The 24,455-nt window shown below is 41.8% G+C and overlaps 1 protein-coding gene and 1 long non-coding RNA gene across 3 annotated transcripts in view; both read left to right on the top strand.

Annotated features, from left to right (window-relative positions):
- Positions 1 to 18,516, top strand: part of LOC127471668 (uncharacterized) — a 101,073-nt gene extending 82,557 nt beyond the window's left edge. The window contains exon 9 of the long non-coding RNA XR_007904729.1: positions 18,283 to 18,516. This is a non-coding gene — a long non-coding RNA (uncharacterized LOC127471668). The remainder of the gene's footprint in view (positions 1 to 18,282) is intronic.
- A 4,429-nt stretch (positions 18,517 to 22,945) lies between these two features.
- Positions 22,946 to 24,455, top strand: part of TAFA1 (TAFA chemokine like family member 1) — a 216,560-nt gene continuing 215,050 nt past the window's right edge. The window contains exon 1 of one of the 2 annotated variants that reach the window (XM_051788842.1): positions 22,946 to 23,731. The gene's annotated coding sequence lies outside the window, so the exon portion shown is untranslated. The remainder of the gene's footprint in view (positions 23,732 to 24,455) is intronic. The other variant, XM_051788841.1, reaches the window with a different exon arrangement.

The following is a 24,455-nucleotide window of genomic DNA, read 5'->3' as shown; positions in this document are numbered from 1 at the left end:
TAGCCAGTGGGTGCATTGGGTTTGAGTGGCCAGATTTTGGTGTCTTCTGTGAGAAACTGCCAGAAGCTTCCCCTGTGTCTGACTCAGCCAATGCCAGTGGCTCCAAGACAGACCCACCACTGGCCAAGGCCAAGCTCATCAGTGACAGTGACAGTGCCTCTGGGATAATGTATTTAAGAAGAGGGAAAAAGTATCTGTGCAACCAAAACTGCAGCTGGAGAGATGAGGGAGAATATGCGAGAGAAACAACTCTGCAGGCACCCAGGTCGGTTAAGAAGGAGGGGGAGGAGGCATCCAGCCCTGGTCAACCCAGCACAGTGAGTTTGTCAGGCTCTGGCTAAAATGTCATGTGATTTACCATAAAACTAATGGTTAGTGGTAGAAGTACCCAGTGTTTCAAGTAATTAAGTTGGAAAGTGCGAAGGAGAAACTGGTTTGTTATCAGCCATCATTCTTTAACAGAACAGAGCAAAATTCTTGTTCGATCCTAAAAAGGCCGGTTTACAACATTTTATAATTCTGTAACAGTTCTTCAATGTTGTTTTGCCAAGAAAAGTGGTTAGATTTACAACTGTAGATGTTTATTGAGTTTTTTCCAAGGGAACTGCTCTTGGTGCTGCTTCATTCATCTCCAAATGTCTGAACTACTTGTCATTTCTATTAAACAATAGAGAGGCTGAAGAAATAATGCTTTTACTATCACAGTAATTCCAAGATTAATAAACCCCTCTAACTTACTAGATACACTTGTACAAACATATTGTCTATAAATCTATGCTAGATACAAAGCATGCATATTTAAATACAGAATATGTCAAATTGTGGCATTTTCCAGTTCTCTATAATAAATTCATTTGTACAATAAAAATAATTGGAGATATGAATGACCACACACATTACTCACACTGCACATCTTTAACACAGCAGTTTATTCCCTAGCACAGAAGCTGGAAACAGGAAACAATCTGAACAATTTCTTGTAGCCTAATATGATGGCACTCATGTGGATTGCAGCTTTTAAAAATCCACTGTAAATAGGGCACACTAAATAAATATGACTGTTGTGCCTATGAAACTCAAGCTGTGTGATTTCATCACTTTGGCTTCCCATAAATGAATAAAAAGCATATACCATGTTAACTTATATTATCAATTGCTGTCTCAGAAAAGTAAACTGAGACATGTACTATGTCCTCAGTTCTAGGCCATTAAGTAGCAAAATAATACAATTGCAGCCATACCAACCTACACTTTCAGAAACATTTCTTTATCAATCTGAAGCCTCTGCTAAAAGGCACGAATTGTAGAAGGCTGGCATTTGTAATGGACAGGATGATTTGACATTCGAAAATGTTTATTTGTTCCGTTTTTCACCAAATCAATAACCTGAGGAGCTGTCATGTTGGGTTATTGAGGAGGCCAGATTCAGACACCAGGTTTAGGTCTGGCTGCCCACACTGGGTGATGGGCCCAGACCTGGGGCTGTTCAGAGAGTTTGGATCCAGCCTCTTCCCTGCATCTCTTGACCCACTCGTCTTCTTCTTTAGCCTGTGCCATCTGCTACAATTTCTTTATAAATTCATGGCACTTTTTTCCTGCTTCTTTTGCAATGTACCTGTGTCTTTCTCACGTCTTTGCTGATGTTTTTCCTGGTCTCCTCTAAGCAGTCCTGCACACGGTATAGAGTCATAAACAACTCCTTCCCTTGAGACTAAATTTAATTAAGAAAGGTACCAAAACCACAGTAAAGGCCTAATTTGCATTTTTCTGTATCCTTTAAGAATGAAAAAAACACAGTAAAATGTTGACTAGATATTCACAAAAATGTCTTCTTCCTGTCAATCACACACAGGGGTTTTTTATTTAATTATTCCATATAATTTATCTTCACAGTTCCCTCTATAATTCATTTCCACAGCTCCTTGCTTCTTGGACAGGTTATTGATCTACTGTGTACAGAGGAGGTTTTTTAAAGTCAGTCTTTTAATAATAATTGCCTATGCACGAAATCAAGGAGCTTTTTAATGCAAGCAGTTGTAAAAATTTGATCAATGTGGGCATTACAGCATTAGGCCTTAAATTAATTGTTTCAGCTTACAGTTTAGGTAACTTTGACATCACTTTAATATGTGATCTTTTCAGAATTTTAACATGTAGGAAATGCTATCTTCATAAATCACTGTCAGCTAAGAAAGCATAAAACAAAGTAAATGGCCTGAATGATTTTCCAGTTGCAGTTGAAGACTGAACTAGACACTGCCCTAGTTTACAGCCCCGAAGATAATGATTTGATATCTCAAAAATACCAGGGAAAGCAGTGAAAAAGCTCCACCCACAGCATTCGACAGAAATGTTTGTAGTATGTTACAGAAGCATCACTCATAAAGTGCCACTGGGACACGGCAGAGATCAACTGTGCTGAAAAGGAAGATTGAGTCTATATCTAGGAACTCTTTGCTTTAGTTCACCATACAAATTTTGTTAAGGAATATTGCTATCAATTAAGTTTTCATTAAAAAGAAAAGATTGTGATTCTTTTTAACCACTGGATTAAAATTAAAAAGTGTAGCACTATTAGTCCCTCCTTATTAACCTCAGTTGGGGGTGGTAAATAGAAGCTTTCTCAGATTGATCACAGATCATTTGTTTTAAAAACAACACCTGAAGTAACATCAAGACAGTGCACTGTGGGGGTCGAGTGTGAACACATTTTGGATCACACACTGGTCAGCTTCCCACTGCTCCTCAGGGACCATTGCTGTGAATTCCCCTCAGGAGCAGGGATAATGGAGCAGTCAGTGAGCCCCAAAAGATGGAAGAGAAATGGATGAAATGGATGTTCTTTCCGGAGGGAAGAGATATGTATATAAAAGCACATATATTCCTTTGAAGTGATTTAATGGTTTGCATGTTGTGAACTTGTGTACAATTAAACAATCCTAATGCTTAGTGTTTCTAATGAGTTGTTTAGTACTGTGGGCCTTCAATTTGCCACACAACGAGCAGGCTACAAATACTGATTTATATAAATTATTAATAAAATCAACATCTTTTATCACTTTCTTGCCTGACATAAACTACGATGAGCTGAAAGTCCCACAAATGCTTTTAAGTGGTTCCCACTCTGCCCTCCCAGCATACATGAAGAAAATATTTGCTTTTATAAAACAGTGGAAGTGCTTTTTCTGTGGCTAGAATAAATTTCCTCAGTGTTTCTATAGTGGATACTAATAACCAAAGTGGCTTTGTTATTACCTAACAAAAGGCTAACATGCTTCATCTATAAAAAATCGTGTCTTTTCTCTTGTCTGTTCCATCTCATCCTTGTTTTCGGCCATAGTTAATTATTTTTCTCATAGACAAATTAAACTCCATTAGTACTAACAAGGGAAATTCAGATTAAGGGCTCAGGGAGGCTTGGATCTTAGTGTTAACATTATTGTGTGAGCAGGAATTTATCAATTTGGGATTAAAAATTAATCAACAAAAATGTTTTAGGAGCATGATTCATAGTCAAACCAAAATACCAGAATGTTTGTTTGATTCCATAGAAAAGACAAACATCTTTATCTTAACTCTATGGGAATTGCATGGGAAAATCAAAAGGAATGTATCTTTAACAAAGCCAAATTTGAACCATCACGTGTGATAATTTCATTTATTTTTTTTCTTTTTCTCTTTACCTTTCCCAGTGTGAAAGGACTCAAACGAAAATAGCCAGATAATATCACAGATGTTTACACCAATCACTGGTTATTGCTTATCCAAATGATGTTTTAATACAAACCCACAACTGCTCTTTCTGCTTTATAGATGTCAAAATTTCGTTTCAAATGTAATAAATGCAGAAGTGTGAGCAGATGTGGCACCGACAGTTTGCTTTCTCCACTGGGCTGCGTGGCAAGCTCGAGTCACATCTGCATTTTTAGAATATTTGATTCTGTGACTTTTTGACCCAGCCTGGTGCTCCTCAGTTGGCTGCTGGGGCTGGTGTGGATGGGCTGTGGCTGTGCAGGAGATCTGGAGGGCTACTGCCAGCTCAGAGCTCTGCAAACAGCAGCACCTCCCATCAGGCAGCTCCTGGAACCACAGGATTGACTTCTTGGAGAGCATTGAGTAAACTCACTTTTCCAGCCACAGAGAGTTCCTGAAAACTGTGACTGTGTTTATCCCAGATTTTTCCCAGTGTTTGCCATAGTCCTGCAGCATCCCTGACTGCTGCACCACTTTGGTTTCGGTCCCAGCTGTGCTCTGATAAAGCTCTTGGAAAGACTGGCTGCCAAAACCAGCGGGATGGGAGTCTGCAGCCTCTGGCACGGCTGGAATTTCAGAGAAGGGGTGTTTCTTGTCAGGTGGAGGTGTTTCAGGGCATATTGCTGTATGGTGGAATTTGGCCAGGAGAGTCACCTAAGGATCCCATAATCTATGGAAATGGGCAGCCTATAATTCTGGGAACCAGGCAGAGAGAAATCCCAAGGAAGAAACTATTTTAGTGTAACAACAGCTGAAGCCATAAACCACTGTGAAATAAATATACTTTATAAACATAAAGTGAAAAAGTAGTCCCTCACTTACAGTTTTTATGTGATTTATGTCTTTAATTTATTTAAATCAGTGACCCATCAAATGCAGAGAGAAAATTAGGAATTCAGCAAAAATTTCGGCAGCCACAAGGAAATACTGAGGTTTTATTTGTTCTCCTCCTGCAGCTGCTTCTCCACGTTACATGAATTTATCTCAAAGTGAAGCATGGTGAGGAATCATCTTGCCAGAATATTATTGATCTGTGATTTGGGTACCAGGCTCACTACCCTGTAGACACTGTAGATGTGAATGAGAAAATTTAGTCCCTCTCACCCCCAAATTTTTTCAGAGAGTACTTTGTTTCAGATATATCATTCTGTAAGCTTTTCATAGCAGTTTTGTGACCAAATATGTGCCACTTATAGTACTTCTGGGATTTTTTAGTAGACCAGGAATGAGTCATGATGCTTGTATTAGTCAGCTGGTCATGGCTTGAGAGCTGCTGATATCCGTGCACAGGGCCCAGAGGGCTCCACACGTAACCAGGCTGGGCTCTGAAGTGCTGAAGGGAAGGGGTTTCTCTTTTTTTCATTCCTTTCTTTTTTTCCCCCATTGGTTACACAGGGATTTAGTTCAGGCTCAATAAATTCAACAACAAGTACCGGATCTTCAGCTGGTGTAAAATTTCACACATTTGCTTCAAAAGCAGACGCTGCCTTTCACAGTGGGAATTTTCCTGCTATCTTGGGTATACTCAATTTGTAAGTGCTGAAGTTGGAGTGTCCAGCTCTGAAACTTTGAAAAAGATACTGAGATTTTCCCTGCATTGCTGCTCTCCTCACTCTGAGCAGTACTTTTCTCCTTGTTTTTACTGTCTTTGTTGTTGACTAGTAAAATTATTATTTCTACAGGCATTTTCCAGAATTATGTGACCAGATTATGCCCATGGCATTTGAGAAAAACATAGTCCATGTATCAGGACAAAGCCAAAAATTCACAGAATGAGATTTTCTTTAGCCAGCTCTACTTGATTGTCTTTTAGGACATCATAGTGTTTGTAACAATCTGACCCTCCCTACCAAAATCATCCAATTGTCTCTCCATATTTACCAGGAGAGATATATCAGTCATTAAGCACTGAAAAAGAGGGAGTTTCAATGTTCCCCAAGATACTGATTCCTTTTGAAGCCTCTGAGCTACAAACAGCCTGTTTGCCCCTGCAGCAGCCACTTGGTCAGGATATTGGTGGTTGGGGAGGAAGGGCTGATGGGATAGGGTATGAGTATGGGTACATGGCTTGAATGAAGCCCCTCCCTCTGTAGTTACCTCAATAAAAAATGTTCACTTTTGAAGGCTTGGAATTGTACAAGTACTACCTGGAAAAGCTCTTTTATCTTCCATAGAATAGGGTTAGTTCAACTCATGAGTGCATTTATTCCTTAGGAAGCTATCTTTAGGATTAGACTCTTTGAAGTGCAACAAAGACAAGTTGCACTTTCTCAAGGCTATGTCATTATATGTAAGAGCTCCTTCTGGAGTTTGGCCATTTAAAATATTTTTAAAGTATTTTTTTGTTAATAGAGTGAGCCATAAAGATGAGATAATGGCATTTGAATATTTGTTCTTGTTCCACAATGACTACCTTTTTACCTTATCTATGTCAAGGAAAAGCTCCTACATTCATAATAAAAATTTTCTGCAAGTGGTTCTTAAGAGCTGTGCCCAGCTCTACACAAAGACAGCATCTTCCTGAAGGGCCATTGAACTCTGCTCTGTGACATTCTGTGATGGTCACAGAAAGTTCTACCTCAGCAAGACAATAGAATGAAACTGGTGATTTCTGCAAGACAAGGACCAGTAGCTGCTACCTGTTGTACCCTACCACACTGTACATCATGTGAGTGGTACCCAGCTATCCCAGGTGTCCCTGTGCAATCTCGGTCTAGAGGTGTGTGCTACAGCCACCGGGCACAGACCTTGGCAGCTCCACAGTCCTCCTAATAGGCAACCCATGCTGAGAGCCATAGGAGACAGGAAAGGCATTCTAGTTCATCAGTTATGCCAAAATAGATACCAGAAATATTTAACCGAGGTTCTAGCATGAGTGGGAGAATCCTTATGGTGTAAGATCAGATACTGAAAAACACACACTGCCCTATCCTTATCCAGGAGGGGATCAAGTAGTGCCTTTCGAGTCTATTGTCCTGACCTCAGTTTTTGTCTTTATTGTCACAGAAGCTTTTCTGATTCTTTTTTTTTATTATGTTGGAAAAGACCTGTGAAATCACAGAGTCCAACCTTTGACCAGACACCACCATATCAACTAGATCATAGCACTAAGTGCCACGTACATTCTTTTCTTAAACACCTCCTGGGATGATGACTCCACCACCTCCCTGGACAGTCCATTCCAATGTCTAATGACTCTTCCTGTCAAGAATTTCCCTTATGACCATGTGCTATTCCCAGGCTTTCTGATCCTGGCTCCACTGCCTGGTGTCATGCTGCTGTGCTGACAGCTCCTTCTAGAGTTCTGATAGTGAGGGACAACGGGCATGGCATGCAGCTGTGCCTCTACAGTTGTTAGAGCCAAGTTTAGATGAGATTTAATCTGTATCAGGCATGGACACTCCCTGCATTTGTGTCTCAGTAACATTATTCCCTCATAGATGGTGTATGCCAGGTTTTTCTGAGTCCTGGGAAGATAGATGATGCCAGTATAACACCAGATCCATCATGATACAAGAGAAAGAGATCCATGATTTCTGATCTCCTCTCAGTAACACTGAGCCCCCTACAACCTTTGTAAACTCATATGAACTAGTAGAAGAATATAACAGACCAACTCTTTGCATTTTCAGCTGATGCTTTTGACCTCAAAAGCTTCAGAAGCTGAATCTGCAGCACCATCAAACCATAGCTCCAAGAGGAGTCAATAATTCTCTTTCCAATGTCATCTCTGTTGACCTCAGAATGAGATTTGCTTTTGCCATACTCTGTGGAATATGGAGCCCTCTAATGTCAAGAAGCTGCACTGGGTGAAATGTGTCCTCCACAGCTCAGCTCCTCACCTTTGGGCAAGTTGTGGATACTGCAGATTCATTCTACTGTGCTGAAACACGGGATGATATCCTTGATGAATGAAAGACATGAATTATGTATGCTGGCTCTACATGCAGTCTTTCAAACTGTGCTCCTGTTTCTACTCTGGTAACAGCTGACTCCACTGGTACTTAATCAGGTCTGAACTCAGCATTGTATCTTTAAGAAACTGATATTTTTCTAATTATAGATGTTTTTTACAGCAGTGGTGGCACACACCATTCCAACAAATGCTGATGGGAAAATGAGGTAAATAAACACATTGTGTTGCATGACAGTTTTCTTTGCAGAATAGATACAAGGCAAATTTCTGGAAGAAATCAGTAAGTTAAAGTTAGAAATGAAATCCTGCCAAACCCATAAAGTTGGGTAAAATATGTGATTACCAAAGAAACAAAGAGTATGAAGAGATAGCCATGCCACTGAACCTCAAACATTGTCCAGTGGCCAAAAGCAAAAGTAAAGCTGTATTAATAGTAGATAGTTTAACATGTAACAATGAGAAAATCTGTAATAATGGCTTAAAAAGCCAGTCTAATTTTCCATGACCCTCCATAAGCCCAGTAATACTCATTAGTGTCTACATGAATTTGTTAAACCTCCTCAGCATTGAAAAAACATGACTTCATTCAATTTGGATTTGTGTGCATCTAAAACTTTACATGCTGCAGCTTCTCTGGGAGTGACAATAACTTATATTTTAGGATAAAGGAAACACATGATATATTCCACATCTCCAGAACAGTAGCTAAATAGTGTAATCTGCCACATTTCAAAAAGCAATCAAATGCACAGATCCCTGCCCTTTTAAGCAAGCAAGGTTGCCTGTGAGAGAAGCATTCTGAATTTCATAATCAAATGAAAAATGAGCTGAATGCAAGTGAGGCTACGAGCTGATGCAGCTTCATTACAATAACAGGGTCATTAATAGTTATTGATGATAACTGGGATAAACTGTCAGATATCATCCATGTGACATGAACAAATGATTAATACACAGAATTCTTTAAGGAAAGAAAAATCCTTGGGAGAACTCGCAAGCTGGGAGAGGAGATGCAATAAAATACAGAAGGAGGGCATTTGCTTTAATTTTGGACAATCTGTGTTTGAGTAAGGAACCCAGCATCCCACAAGGACCCTCCATGGCACAGCAATGTTACGGATTTCAGGAGTAAGTTGTGATGAAATGCCCCTTTCGGCTCAGGAGCCTGCGTTCACCCCTGACTAATTTCATTACGCTGCTCAAGCTGACACGCTGATTAAAGGAAAGTCATTCCATTTAATCATTAGGTAAACACAATGCAGAGTGCTTGGTGGGCTTGGTGAGTGCAGATCAGTTATTGCTCCTCAGGTGCTGATAGTGCTATCGGGCTGGATCAGCTCCTGCGTTATCAGCACCCTGCTCTGCCCTGAAGAAACTTCTTGAAATCGTAAACAAGAAGCCTTTGGGTATTTGCTTTTCTCTCTTTCAAATACACATAATCGCTCAGCAATACCAGCACAGTTAAATTACCCCTAGAGCCAAATGACTTTGAATTAGATTTGTTCTCTTAAATACATCAGTCCCCCCAGGCCACTGGTACCTGTGGAACTCAATGCACCAAAAGATCTCTGCTGGGGAGATATTTTGCCACCCAGTTACAGCCTAAGGTGCGTGTAGTGCATAACCCCCCCAATAGCTCATGCTATGATACACAGACTGTGTATTTCTCCAGATGAAGAGGTGGCTGAGCCCACCCACACCAATGTTCCTCTGAAGGCCATCGAAGAGTCTTCTCCTGTGTCAATACTGTCACCCCTTACTGAACAAGGACATTTTTAACTTAGATGTATGACTTTCAGTTTTCAAGGCAGATGAAGGCATTTCAGCACTAGGGTGGGATTTTGCAGAGCACTGCTATAGATCCAGCTCTTCAAAGCAATGGGAACTTTCTATTGATTTCCATGAGAGTGGAATTAAAGTACAGCTTTCCAAGCCCCTTCTGTGCAAAAAATGCAGACTTCATTTAAGATTTAGGGATCAGAGGATCATAGAATTTCTTGGCTTAGATGATCATCTAGTTTCAACCCTCCTGCCATGGGCAGAGATGCCTTCAACTAGACCACATTGCTCAAAACCCTGTCCAACCTGGCCGTGGTGATGCCATGAGGGCTAAGCTAAGCCAGACTTAAGCACTGATGGGCATCCTCCCTGTTATCTCAGTCTTGGCCACAGAGAACTACTTCTCTCCTTGCATTTGCACTGGCACCTTCTGACCTGAAAGCCCAGGGGAAGTTATGGGCAGCATGCACAGAGCTGGAGGGGAAGGCACTGCAGCACAGTCAGTGGTTTTCCTTGGACAGAGCTGATCTTTCCCTCAGATTCACACAAATATGGAGCCTTGCTATGCTGCCTTGAAGGGGCACCACACAAAAGGACGTGTCTAAATCCTTCTAAAAAGGATGTTCTGTCATTCTGCAAGAAACAGCATCCAAAGGTCCCTCAAGTAGGAGTTTTGAAAAGGCCTAACTTTGCAAATTAATACTTTTCAGGCAGTTCCTGTCATATTTATTATTATAATTACTATTACAGCTATTGGCATTTTTACCCATAGTTGCTCATGCATTTTCACAGAACGAGGATAAAATTGGAACCCAATTAATTTTTCCAATTCTACTCTCACACCTTTGAAAACCAAGAAATTCTGCAGTTGTCACCAGCCTGCCTATTATTTTGTTTGCTGCTTCCCTCCTGAATAGTGACATCAAGATGAGCTTATTTTTGATACCTTGTTGTCATTTCTCTTTGTTTTCTGTTTGCAAGATGCTGATGGCTCGTTGCAAATTGGAGAAGGCTCCCAGCATGTCAGCTGTCTGGACAAACTGTGGGAGCAGGTTAGCTGGGAATAAAACCTCCCAGAGACACTGGTGTAGTACTGTTTGCATGGTTTTACCTCTTCAGTTTGCAATGACTCTGACTTCAAAGAAGTGCTTTACGAGTTCCTACATTCAGAGCTTTGTAGATAAAAATATTTGTTTCATCTTCCCATCAGGTACTCTCAGAAACAGCCTTACAACAGCTGGTAAAGGGGAGGGAGGCATTTTTATTGTTCTGATTCCCTTAAAGCAGCAACACCTTGGAAAACTGCAGGAGAGTTAGAGGTGCTGTGATTTTTCTGTTATCATCCTTCCTAGCTTGTGTATTCCAGTTTAATACATCCTCATAACTGTGATTTTGCATGACCATACTTAACATTTTGCCTTCTGAATACAAAAAGATGCATTTCCAGGTCTACCTGGATACTGTGCCAGGGAGCTTTTTTTCCCACTTGATAACATTTGAACGCTCTTGGGAAACACTGGTCCATTTGTTAAAATTTTGTTCAAATAAAATCTCAGTCAAAAGTGCTGTAGGGCCTTTCACATGAATCTTTCCAATGGCCTTGTTTAAACCATGAATTTTCTTCAGGGGCTGTTGTATTAACTTATTTACTTATTATTAAGGACATTGAAGATTGAGAAAAATAAAGGCAAACCTGCAGAGTGCTGAGCTGAAAGACATGTATCCTAATCACAGCATACAGTAAGGTGTAGAGTGTGTTATTAGGATAAAAGTCTGACCATGAAAAGTGACAAAACACTCATTACCTTGAGAAAGATCAGCATTTCTCCAATGTCTCTCTTGTAAGAACAGAGGTTCTCCTTTTTTGGCTAAACCTTGTTTCTAATTAAGTCAATGATTTCAACCTCATGATGAACTTCATCTATTTTTTTCCCTTCCACTAAAAAATTAGACTACTTTAAAATGAACTGTGAATTCTACGGAAATATTCTGGTTTAGATAAAATTGGCATTGAGTTACTAGGCATTTTTTTGTCAAAAAGACAATGAGATAATGGCACTGATTTTACAGTGGTGCTGAGAAAATTTACCATTCAGGCCTGTGTCTGAGTCTCCTGTTTGCTTGATTCATTGCAGATTTTCCCCTCATCGGATGAGTGGCTTGACCATTTGATTTTATTGTTGGTTTCTTTCCAGATGCCAGAAGTACTGAGTATTTAAATATATATCTGGAGTTCAGCAGGAAATTGAAAATTGATTCTCTACAGCAGTTATCTGAGATATGGTTCAAGTTCTCACTTCAAGTTAGCCAGAGCAAAGAGCTAAGGCAGTCTCAGGGGAATGCCAGCTTGACAGATATTCTGGAGTGATTTCTGTGGTATCTTTGAAGAGAAATTCTGAAATTATGCTTTTGTTTAAAGAAGTCTCCTGTCTACTCTCAGCTCTCTAAATAAGCATGGAGGGTAAGAAGATAACAAAAAGGATTTTGGGTTTTTAGTAATACACAGAGAGCTTTCAGTGGAGACATAAGTGATGAACTGTCAAATAAGGCGATCAGATCCAGGCTCTTTATGATTTTTCTTAGCAATGCTGTGGCATGGCCACAGGCTGTAGTCACAGCTCAGCCTGCTCATGTTGGATATCACAGATGTAGCTGTACAGGAGGTGGCTTCTTCCCAAAGTATTAACCCCTGGATTGCAATAGGAACCAGTGGGTTGGGCAGGAGAAAAAGGAGGACACAAGATGACAGACCACTGCTGGAACTGGGATACCCACAGAGACAGTGTGTGGATGGCTGTTCCTGCAAGCACATCCACTGCTGAGCAGTGTTGGAGACTCATGGCTCAACCTCTGCCACAAAACTGAATTTACCCTCCCTCAGTTCCCCAAGCAGTTCCCAGGGCTGTCCAACGCTGCTGAAGCAGAGGAGGCTCCAGCAGAGCCAAGTCCTTCCTGTAAAAGTAAGTGGCATGACACAAAGTCCTATATTTACCAATGTTTCTATGAATTTGATATACTGGCAGAGATGTACTGACTCACAGTGGTAACCTTTGGCATTCTGAGATGTATATAAATGAATGCTTGAAACAACACTTGGGAGCAGAGTTGAGAGATGTTTTTCTCAGCGAAATGAATTAAACTAACCTTGGGTAAAACATTTGCAAGAATATAATAGTGACTTAGATACTTCCCTGCCTCAGCTTAAGGTGTCTCCAGCAGCACCTGCAGTGGTTGCCTATCAAATGTCACTTGGCCTCCAGAACCTGTGATACATGAGAGCTCAAACCCCTTTTATGCTCTGGCAGGAGAGTGAGTGCAGTAATGATTCACTATTACAGGCCAGTGTTAGTTCAATACAGATTGATTTGGTTCTGTATCTTTTTCTTTAAAATGCATCTCCACACAAATGGGTCTGGTGTGTTCAAGCTTCCTAAATAATCATTTCACCAAAATTCTGTAATAAATAAATTACCCTCAAAAATCTACTGGAATTACAAATAAATCAGCAGATTCTCTGTTCAGCAGCAGCAATAAATCCTTCTTCTATCACAGCATACAGTGTTTACATTTGCCTAGGGGCTCTAAAACATTATGAGATGAAATGATTTTCCTGTTCCTTGGTGTCTGACTGCCATAGAATTTAAGTGTTTCATGAATTTAATTGTGAAGAGAACAGTTTAACATTTTTCAGACCCCTGTGGGAAAATGGAAGGAGGAGCCAACTGGATATTGTGCTGCCTGGAAAATGATTCATATTTAAAATTTAACAATGATGACTGTAGCAGGGGAGATTCAGAAGGGCAGCAAATGACCCCCATGCCCATTAAAGATCTGTGCAAACTGGCAAAAGAAGGATTTGGTATCATAAGTAGGGCCTAGCCTTCTGCTTGTGGTAGAGTTTCATTCCAAGTTGCATAAATATCTTTATTTATGCAACATTAAGCCAATTTTCAGCATTTTCCTGGAAATCTATTAGTTGCTTTCAGGCTCTCTGAAAGGTATCTTATTTCACTGTAGGAGAATTCATCTGTCATGCTCTGAAGAGAGTGTTTATATCTCTAGCAACTAAAAGCTTGCAAAAAGGCAGCTGCAATCTTTTGCTGGAGCAGAGGCAGAAGACACAAAAACTGTTACTGTTTCTTAGATCTAAGAAGAATTCTATTTTCAATGGAAGAGATTGTCCTGACTTACCTTGATTACTGAAATCAAGGAAAACATAACTTCAGTCTACCAAACCATTTTTGTAGAATTTAGGGAATGAGAGAGGGGATTGCTGTACAACCTGAGAAAGAAAACAAAACTACTAGTTTTATCTCCTTTGAACACACAGCCCTTTATATTTTCATTTTCCCATCTCAATTTTTTTCTTGGCCCTCTTTTATTCATTTTCTTGCTTTGAAAGAAAAGCAAGGAGGAATTCTATGCTATTGTGTATGATCCCTTATTCTGACTTCCATGCTTGGTGCACAGAAGTCAGGGTGTGACATGAACAACAATTTGATGTACAGAGCCTGCCATGACAAAAGATTTTTGGATTTTATTCAGGAGTAAATGACAACAAAATCTTTGAAAACTTGAGAAGAAGGTGGGATAATAAAAGGGATGTGTGGGAGAAGAGGAATATAAAAAAAGGATCAAAACAGATAAATTTCAGTTGGCAAGTGATAATATGCTCTTCAGTTTCCTAGAGTTAAAATTGTAGTTTCCAATGTATTTTAGTGATGGATCCTGTAAAGGAAGTTTAATGTGAATTAGCTGCTATAAATTTGTTTTCTAACAAAAAAAAAAAAATTAAATATCATCTATAAATTTTGCTAATGTGCTTGGTAGAGAAGCAAAATCAGCAGCAAGAAAATGAGTACTGCTGACAATTTCAGTGAAGAGGACAATCAGTCAAGTATCATGTTCATCACTCCTTATTTACTGTGATAATTAGATCCCAACATTCTGCACTGCGATGTGCATGACTTGCTTTGTTCAAGATGTTGCCCACATTATGTTTTTGGGAGTTGTCTCCTTCCCTTGCCACCAACTTAAAATACATCCTTTTAGTGTACATGCCCTGGAATTGAGTGCTTCCAAAGTTCCTGGTGGTCCCAGCACCTCTCAGCACCAGCTGACACGGAGACAAATGAATCTGCTTCCAGGGACACCACAAAGGATTCCTTTGGTCCACTAAAAGAAATACCTGGGTACATCTTCAATAAATTCTCTTTATCACTGAAAATTAGCAGTGGTGTGAGAGGGTCTCTTGAACTTTGTAGCTACAACCAGGGCTAAGAATGACAGAATCTGAGTGCTGGGAATTGGAAGAAATAAAAGAGTAAATCTGAAAGCAGAACAGCCCTGAGACTGGAGCATTCCTGCATCTCTCTTAGGGTGGGACTGTGCATTAGCAGATGGCAGCCTAAAAACAATATGTGCTGAGAGAGCTCGAGATGTATGGCAAGATTTTCAACACCTACGCAACCGCTCAAAGGAGTATTGTCTGTCAGGGGTGGTGCAGGGATTTACAAGTTGCTTTTGTGTGGATTTCTGAAGCTGTTATCTGCACACCATCAGCCAGGAGACGTTGGAGGCAAATTCAAGGCAAATTTTCACAAAATGGAATACGATAACTAGTCACAATATTAATCCATAAGCTTTGATGTGAGCGCTGTAAAACACATATAAAGCAGCCCAGACCCCTCTCATTGGTAGATCAGGGAGTTCTGTTGGTTGTGAGAGGCAGCAGAAAATTGCAACTGAAGAGCAAATCATGATCTTGCCATCTGCCTGGAAGGAACTATTATATAGGGTTTGCTGTCAATCAACCAACCTGTTTTGAAGCAAAGGAAGAACAGTACATGATTTTTTTTTTTTCCATGCTCATTTCATGCACTAATTCCTTACTCAGAAACTATTTCCAACACACAGGGCTCTGTTTGCAGCTCCCTGCCCAGCCCTGCAAGCAGGGAGATGAGGTGTGGAAGAGAGTGTTTTTCTTAAATAATGACAAAGCCCATAGCTGTGACAAGGAGTTAAATCTTAAGGTATTGTATTTGTTAAAGTGATGGCATTAGGGAATACTGGCTGCTCTATATCCCATAATCATGATAATTCTCACTTTTTTTTTTGTTCCAGGGTGAGAGTTTTCCCCAGTCTCTCATTTCCTCCTCTTGAAGGGTGTATTTTGTGTTGCTTTACGATTTTTTTTTGTTTGGTTGGGGGTGGCTTTTTTCATGAACATACCTAAGGCAAAAATTGTTGCTGTCTGCCTGCTTCATCTTTTCAAAGATTTTCCTGTGAACTCTAGGCTATAGTACTGCACAGCAGTGTATTTCATCCATAACTAAATTTCCTTATGTAGCACCTCTAACCTGAGGATCTCCAAGCCTGCTAAAATAGGTGTGTGAAAGCCACACCATGCCCCTGCAGAATCCAGGGCATTTTAGAACTAATAAACTGAAGTATAATTTAATATCATAGAGTGAATCCGTTATAAGGGTTCACACTGCAGGGTACAAGCAGCAAAGAAACCTCTCAATTTGTTAATGGGCTTTTTTTTCCACCACTGACTTTCTTTGTGATAAACTGGAAGCAAAAACATGGGTTTGCAAATAAGCTATTTGGTCAATCCCCTGGTGTAATGTAAGAGCTGAGATTTGCTCTGCAGCTGAGGCTGAGGCAGAGTTAGAGGACTGTTAAGTGCTATTTTCAGGGTGGCACCTGGACTTAAAAAAACCAGAAGTGCAACACTGCAGAGCTGATCTGGCCTTTTGCATTTTCCTTTGGCAGAGGCACCAGCCAAAGTTTCTTTTCCAGAAGAGGTGCTGGGCTATGTCAGGATGTGCATCTGCTGTGTACTGGAGCACCCAGGCAGACCTGGGCGTCTGGAAACATTTCACAGCCAGGAGAGGCACTGAGCTCACAGCAGAACTCCCTTCAGGGTTCCCTGGCACACAGCACAACCACCCTGGCCTGTTTCCCAAATCAGCCCAGTTGTGCCTTGTTACTGGGATTTACTATAGTTAAAAAAATTTACTATAATCAAAAAAACCCTCACACCTGATAGTGTTTTGAACCTTCAAACCAGCTCCTCCCTGTGTTCAGGTGGTTTGAGTTTATAAAAGCTCCCAATAGGAGAGAGGAAGAGCAGAGTGATGGTGTGCTTTAGGCTGTTTCTGGAGTGAAAGAAGCAGCCAAAAGTCCATGGAAAAAAGTCTTTGATCTACAGTGAGACAGAAACAAGAACTAAACCTGCCTGTGACCCCAGTGTTTTTGGGGTTTTTGAGGTTGGTGCTTGGGAACCAGAATTTTGGAGCTTGTGGGGTGGTTTCCTGGTTGTGTTTGTGGTTTGGGCTTTGGGCTTTCATTGTGTGTTGGGGAAGCTTTTGCTCTTCACAGTGATGGGGAGTTTGGGGCTGACTGGGAGAGAGTTGATGTATCTTTGATCTTTTGTCTGCGTAGCAACTTTTTTGTCTGGCATCTGGCTGCTCTTCCTACAGTTTTCCCTGAGTCAGAAGAAGGTGGGAGGCTGACTGGGCTGGGGGAACCTGCCCCAGTGCAGCTGGGCAGGAGATGGGGTATCAAGCTGGGAGTGACTTGCTGCAATATTATAGGGAGAAATTTGTTTCCTAGATAACCCTGTTTCTATGCTGATGCCTGAGATATGTCAAATTTGACAGAAGAGGTTTAATTTAACTGCTGTTGAAACTTCCTTTTTTTTTATTACCTTGACATAAAACCAGAATCACAAAATGGTTGGGGTTGGAAGGGGCCTCTGGAGATCATCTAGTTCAACCCTTCTGCTAATGCTGGTGAAATAATAATGGAGACCTATTGTTTATTAAGTTTAACTGAAATTTAGGAACATAGCAAGCGTAGAAGGAGTGAAAGTAGCCCAGTGACCAAGTCTGAGCTCACCACAGTGATTTTGCTTCCCACAGTGCCTAAGTGGTCTTACTTCTCTTGGATTTATTTTATTTATGTTATGAATATTAAAACACCTGTACCTTCTCGCAAAAATTGACTTTTCAGCAGCAAAAGCAAATGCTAAAGATGTGCTTGAAGACTGATGTTTGACATAATGAAAGAGGTAAATCAAATGCCAAGGGTCCCCTCTGGCTATAGATACACTCACTTTCAGTTTATGCACTCTGACCCATGATTTGCCCACTGTAGATGGGTCTTGCATGTAATGTGGTTTTAACTGGTCTGGAAAGGCAACTACAGGCCAACAAAAGTAATAGTTTGTTTTCAAATCAGGGCTATTTCAATAGCATTTTATGTAATGGTTTCACCCTGACTAATTTAAGAGTGGGCTGGAGGCTCTTGAGTTTGTGCTGTGCAGAAGTTGAGAATCCATGTTCTGGATTTTCAGATCAGAATGATCTCTCCAGCTAATGTATGGCTGATAAAGGATAACAATATCACAGGAAACCATGAACTGGCATCAGTCAAGCACTGCTTTAACATTTATTTCTCTGCTTTTTGGTATATCTGAACTGAAACTAAATGCACAACTTGTCTCCATTATGTGATGGTTATGTTTACCTGCCATGATATCCAGAGTCCACTCATGTTTTTCTGGTAATACTTTAAATATATTGAGTGCTATTGAATTTTTTTTTTTTTTGCATGATGATAATGTACTGCACAGATAATTCTTCTTGTTAATCCTTAGCAAATGCTGATCTTGTCATCTTGTCAGCTAATGACAAGTTATAGATAAGGGTTGAGACTTTTTGTGTGTGTTGTCCTACATACTTTAAAAATAACTAGGACACAAACTTTTTTGATATAAACTTCCCTGACAAATATAGATGTGTTCTTTTTTATTTCTCTCCTCTTAGGCATGGAAAAACTGCAAAAAGCAGAACTGTTGCCTCCCAAACACAGTAATTGTGAAGACTAGACGTCCCTTTAACAAGGAATAACAGCATATTTAAGGTAGGCTGGGAAGAATAATTGTGAAAATCCTTCTTTTTGTGCTCTGTTCTCACTTGTTCCTTTTATCAATATTCAGACTTGTAATTTTATTCTTTGTTTTCCCGTACAAGCTACTTATTGTGCTCTTGTGGTTTGGTTTTTTTTTTTCCCCCCTAATGGCTTTGGTTATGTCATCTCCCTAGTTGGATCTTCTCTGTATATTTAGGGGTGGCTGATAAAACTACTGCTTCTGCCAAGCAAGTTTGGTGTGGCTGAGGCAGCAAGGAGAGAGGTATTGCAGTGATGTGGCAAAAGACAACAGGGTGGAAAGGAGTTGCCAGGTCTGGGTGCCAAGTACAGCAGGTGGAGGATCTCCACTGAGTGTGTTGTGCTGTTCCCTGTTGCTGTATCCTTGTCTGGTCCTCCATACCCATATGTCTGCACCTGTGCTGGAAACACAGCAAATTTCCCAGCCCCCTGTACTTGAAGTGGGATGACAACTGCCTGAACCAGCCTCTGGGTTCCCATGGTCAGTCGTTTCCCTGAACATGTTGTTCAGCTCTGCTGCTTCAGGCTCCTGGTGTGTGTGGTCTGTGTTGGCCAGCAGAGGCTGTGGTCACAGCTGGACAAATCATCAAATATATCCTTGATGTTTTTCCTTCTTGAAAGATTGTGTACCTTCCTAGCTAAGCTTTTCATGGTCAGCATGTTTACCTCCAGGAAAAGCAGTGCATCTTCTCTTGCCCCTGGAAAAGCCACAGGAGAAGAAAACATGACAATACAGATGAAAGGATTTAATGCTGTCATGGTAGATATAGGAAGGGCAGGAAAGGAAAAGGGTTCAGCTCGGTCCCTGAGGATGGACCAGACCTCCTACAAGAGAGGGAGAAAAGTGGTGGGGACTGGAAGTCTCAGGACACAAAAGGTTTTCCTTATTATATATAAAAAGTGATCTGCAGGGAGTGGAGCACTTGCATGAGCACAGGGGAAGTGCACATAGAATGTCAAACATTGCTACACTCACACACATTGAATGTGGCTTAGAAGTATTTTAGGGCAAAGCTGCATCCACAGCTGATGTCCAGGGAACCCTAGAACTTGTACTCTCTTGTACCGAAGGAATCCTGCTTTGCTCTTCATGCTTTCTGTTCCATTGGGGAGAAAAAGAAAAACAACCAAGAGCAAGAAACACAAGGAGGCTTTGGGCCCTGGCTGAGGATTTCTTGGCTGGTTTTACTCTGGGCTTCGTGGTTGCTGTTCAGGCAATCACATGTAGGCAGCTCAATCTTCACACGCTCAGCTGCTGGTTTTGCACGTGGGCTGGTTCTCAATGGAAGAAGAGCTGTGTGGGGAGGTGAGGGGGCCAAGAAAAACTTCTGCTCTGTCAGATTTTTTTTAAAAAGCTTCCACAAATGTTGTGAACCAAAGACAAAAGAGTAAGAAATTTGGCTTTTGGTGGAACTAAGGTAAAACTTACTGTGAGACTACACTTGGCTCACCTGAGTAGGAACACTTTGGTAGCAAGGAACTGCAGTGCACAGTGCCTGTTGCCCAGGCAGCAGCCAAGGCAGAGTTTGGGATATGGAAAGGAGCTTTTTAGGGGTGGGTGGAAGCAGCTGGGAGGGATGGAGAACACAATCTGTGAAAAGCAAAGCTTCATTGTCCCAGAAGCACTAGAACTAATGAGCTTTGCATTTCCAAGGTGGTGAGCCTTCTCCAGACCCTGTGAAATACGTGCCTGGGATGTGTTGTGTTCAAGCTCTACATGGGGAAAAGGGGTGTGTGGGGGAGGAGGAGAGAGAGGCAGAGGAGGCAGAATGCAGAAAGTAGAGGCCAGAGGCCCCTCTTTGGGTGCAAGCACCAATCTGCTGTCTGCATGAGCCTGCCTTAGTTGCATATGCTCTCCTTTTCTGTGTGCCCAGAAAATTGTGAAAAATAGAGGTTCAGGCAGGGAAGAGCATTTATTTTTATTTGCCTATTTTTGTCATTCACTTGGCATCTCTAAATGAATGGTGGAATCAGGAGGGAAAAGGCTATTCTCCCTGTGCACACAGCCCTTGTGTGTGAGGCAGACTGTCTCAAAGACAGTTGGATACCTGCTGACCTCTTGCAACCCACCTTCACCTTGGAAATATCATGCCAGTGTCTGCTTTTGGCAACTGTGCCAGCAACCCCATGGAGTCTTTCAGTCAGAGCTGTGGAAAAGCAGTTTTCCATGCTCTCCAGCTGGGATAGCTCAGCCTCTGGTCTCTGTTCTTTCCTCTGTGTGCCATGAGGTATCAGAGTGGGGGTGGAAGGACCTCCTTCTGACACTTCACCTCCCAGCAGTCAGGCGTAGGCTGTGTATCCCAAAGGTTGTTCTGTCCTTCTGCAGGGCATGGATTCATCCTGCCCCAGTGCTGGTGAGAGATGCCATTGCACAGAATGGTTGATACAACCTTTTGTCCTGTCTCCTCTCTATCTAGAGACAAATTACTCTTTCAGCCTTCCCTTTTCAAAACAAAGGATTTTGAAATGTGCAGACTGCTCACTTGTGTCTTATTTTTCCTTCCTATTTTCTCTTTCCAGTGTGTCAGTAGCCCCACAATTGAGTACAGGCCCAGGGGCACATGTAAAATATCATCCCCTCCCTGTCATAGCCAAGTGAGGAGACTGAAATAAAGCCCCAAAGCATCAGGTGAAGATGACACTGTGCTTAGCAAAGAGGGTAAGAGGAGCTGTTTTGTGTCTTGTTGGTCCACTGAAAGTTAAACTTGGCAGCAAAGACATCAAAGCAGGTGTGAGGATGCTTCTGCAAGATTTGCCAAGGACTCCTGTGTTCCTGTCTGATGCTGGGAGCCAGGGCAGGGGAGAGGCAGCAAGCACAGCCTGTTTAATATTCTCTCTGTCCCTCTGATCTCCCCCCTACCCTGCAGAAGCAACATGTCCCATGTTTCTGCAGAGCTTGTCCTGAGCAATAGCAGCATCTGTCAGGGGTTAGGTGGCATTAGCCTCGTGGAGCTGGGAGTTAGCAGTGCTTGGCAGAGTGACAGTTGTGCTGTACCTTACATAAATCTGTATCTTGCATAAATCTGTCTCTGCCTAGTCTGCCCAGGTGTATGGTCACAATTTGTCTGATTCTTCTTGCTGTCTACAAGGCCTTTCAGTTTCTTAGAAGATTATCTTTTCTTCTTGAGGCCCTTCTCCCTCATCTTTCTTCACAACTCCTACCTCCTTACCCTTTCCCTTCTATCTTTCCCACAAGTCCTAAAGGGAACATATTTTAAACAGGTGTTATTTTAAAATAAATTCCCATCACCTACCCTCTTCAGTGCTGCAGAAAGCTCCCAGTATTCCCATGGAAAGGGGGAAAGTCTTGAGCCTCCCTATGGCTTTGGCAGCAAACCCCAGCAGCCCTCTATTCACCACCTCCTGGTATGGGCTGTGCCTGATCCCAGGCCCAGGTATCTTGCTCATCAGTACTTCATGGTACTTGGTTGTCTGTCATCTGCTTTTTTTGACTCTTCTAGACCCTTCTCAGGCCAGAAAATAGTAACTGCCCCAGTTCTTGGCCTTCTTCCAGTGTCTGAGGGAATTCTTCAGGAAAACAAGAAAACCTTTATTAAGCAGATCATTACATCCCCAACCATACTGGTCACCATGAGGCTTGTCCTGAGCCACCCTCTCTTTCCCATCTCTGCTCAGGGACCTGGCACGAGCCCACTGTGGGCTGTGTGCCAGTGCTCTCCTGTGTCACTGTCACACACCTGCCACCCACTGCTTTACTGTTTTAAGGCTATATTAAAGAGCTGCTCTGAACACTGTGGCAGAGACCAGTATAATGTTCCTGTCGGTCTGCAGGGCCAGGTTCTTAGTATGTATTGCCCAATAAAGTACAGCAGCTCTGAAGGAGTGTGTGATCTGTCAAGGAAACTCATTGCACCTCTCAGTGAGAGTTTCCACTGAGATATATGTCCTTGGGTGCTGAGAAGGAGGTACTTAGGAGTAAGGGTACTTATTACTGTTATTATTTACTATTGTTTGGTGCCTGGTGCTGGTAAGCAGTGCAGGTGGCACACACTTCTACCACAGCTCATCAAGGGAAAAAAAAATCCCACCTTGTGCTACAGCACACATCCTGAGCTCTTAAAATGGAAGTTTCTGTTCTATCTCTAAGCCTTATTTCTTTTGTAGGCAGAGGTAAGAGTTGCAATGCCAAATGAATGGTATGTACTGAGTCCATACAGTGGCTCTTTAAAAAATAATTACATATGGTGCAAGAGGGAGAGGAAACCACTCCATTCCTGTAAATGGCCACTTAAGATGTGGAGAATAAATAACTGTAATAAATAATCTGGCGTAGCTGAGCTTTAGCATTTAGGTATAAATCAGAACTCTTTCCCCATTGTCTGCCGAGGTGCATTGGAAATGGAGTTGGAAGGACAGATTTCCCTCAGAGTTGTGGCAAGGTGTTGGAAAGCCCATGGGAGCGTGTAGGAATCTCCTGTACTCCCGTGTGTTTTGCTGCACTTTCCCTGCACCACCCTTCCCCGTTCACAAGCATGTGCTGCTCTCTGTGAAAGAAAGGAGACTCCCTTAAGTCTCGCTTGCCTCTTGTGAATAAGTGCAAGAACAACGCCGGGGAATAAAGCCTCTGCCGGCGGAATTAACGCGTCCCCAGATCGCTCCTTGGCTGTTCAGTCCCTCACCTCTCCATCAGCTCTGCCTTCCCACCGGCGCTGGTCCACCCTCCTGCCCATTCATTCGCGCTGCCTCTCGCAGCCGGAGCGGCGGCTCCTCCGCGCCGGGCACAGTCTCAGTGCCGGTATTTAAATGCAGCTCTAGTCGCTGGCGAGCGCCTGGCTGGGGCTTGTCACCAAGGGCTGTGTCGCTTTAAGGCATGTGATACTTTCCCGAGCAGGGATGTATTGAAATAGGCTCCGGTACTTCCAGCATCGTAGAGCAGTGTCGGAACCGCCGCCTTCCCCGCACTGCCCGCGCCGGAGTCAGGCTGCTCTGCCCTCACACACAGACTGCTCCTCGTCCTTAAGTATCCTGGAAGCTGCAAATTATCTCAAGATCACTTCAAAGGTCTCGTCAAGCAGAAGGTGATGTTAGGAGATGATTTAAAGGTGAAAATGAGAAGGTTTCCACCCCTCAAACCTTGGCCACTTTTCTGACGGCAGAGTCTGAGAGCTCAGATGTCTTCTTTACTCTGGAAACAGGATTTGTAACGAAAAAGAGATTTTTTTTTTCCTACTTTTAATCCTGATAAAGAAGATTATTGGGAAGCTATAAAAAAATCCCTTATTGTGATACAGATGGATTTAAAAAAGTATTAGATCTTTCCGATGAACACTACTAGAGTGCTCTGCTCTTGGTTGGATTACTCAGGTAAGGAGCTTCTTCGGGATTTAAGATTCAGAAAGCAGATCTGGAACTCATCAGATAATAAGTGGAAAATACTCAGTGCTGTGTTTCTTTACTAATGATAAGGTGATCGGTATGTAAAAGTGTGTATGTGACAGCACCTTGCTCACAAACAAGTGCATGAAGAAATGTTTGTGAGAAATGCTGGTGTTTGAGCAAAGGTAGTTTGAAATAGTGCAGTTTGAGGGAGGTTTTCTGTACAAAGAAAAAAAAGCTAATAATTAAGGCTGAGAGGGTTAAGTAAGTCTGCTGTCCATGTGCTAAGAATATGATGAGGAAAGACACAGGAGCATTTAGCAGGCTGTGGAAGTTTGGCTTTACTTTGCTCTTTAACTGGGATTCTTAAAGTTCAGTTTAAATAACCCGAATAGCTGAAATATCCCTATGTGAGAGTTCACCTTTCCCCTCTTACCTTGTGGTATAAAAAGCACAGGAGCACCAAATATGACAAGAAGGCGTTAATTCCTGAAGACACTGGAAGCCTACTGGGAGCTCCCTGGTCTGAGGGGGTTGAATCTATTTTGCAAGATAAATAGGTCTAAAAAGAGAGGAGAAAAAGTGCATTATATACTGCAAAGCAAACAGCTGGAAATGAAATTAATTATACACTAAGCAGTGCATCAAGCACTCAGTACAGAGAAAGGAAGAGCCTCATGCTGATCAAAATAATGTTTTGGTATTCTCTATT

Source organism: Manacus candei, unplaced genomic scaffold, assembly GCF_025592945.1.
Source record: "Manacus candei isolate 608988 ecotype Guabito, Panama unplaced genomic scaffold, ASM2559294v1 h1tg000025l, whole genome shotgun sequence".
In the NCBI taxonomy this organism is placed as follows: Eukaryota; Metazoa; Chordata; class Aves; order Passeriformes; family Pipridae; genus Manacus; species Manacus candei.
This window is presented reverse-complemented; position numbering and strand designations above follow the sequence as displayed.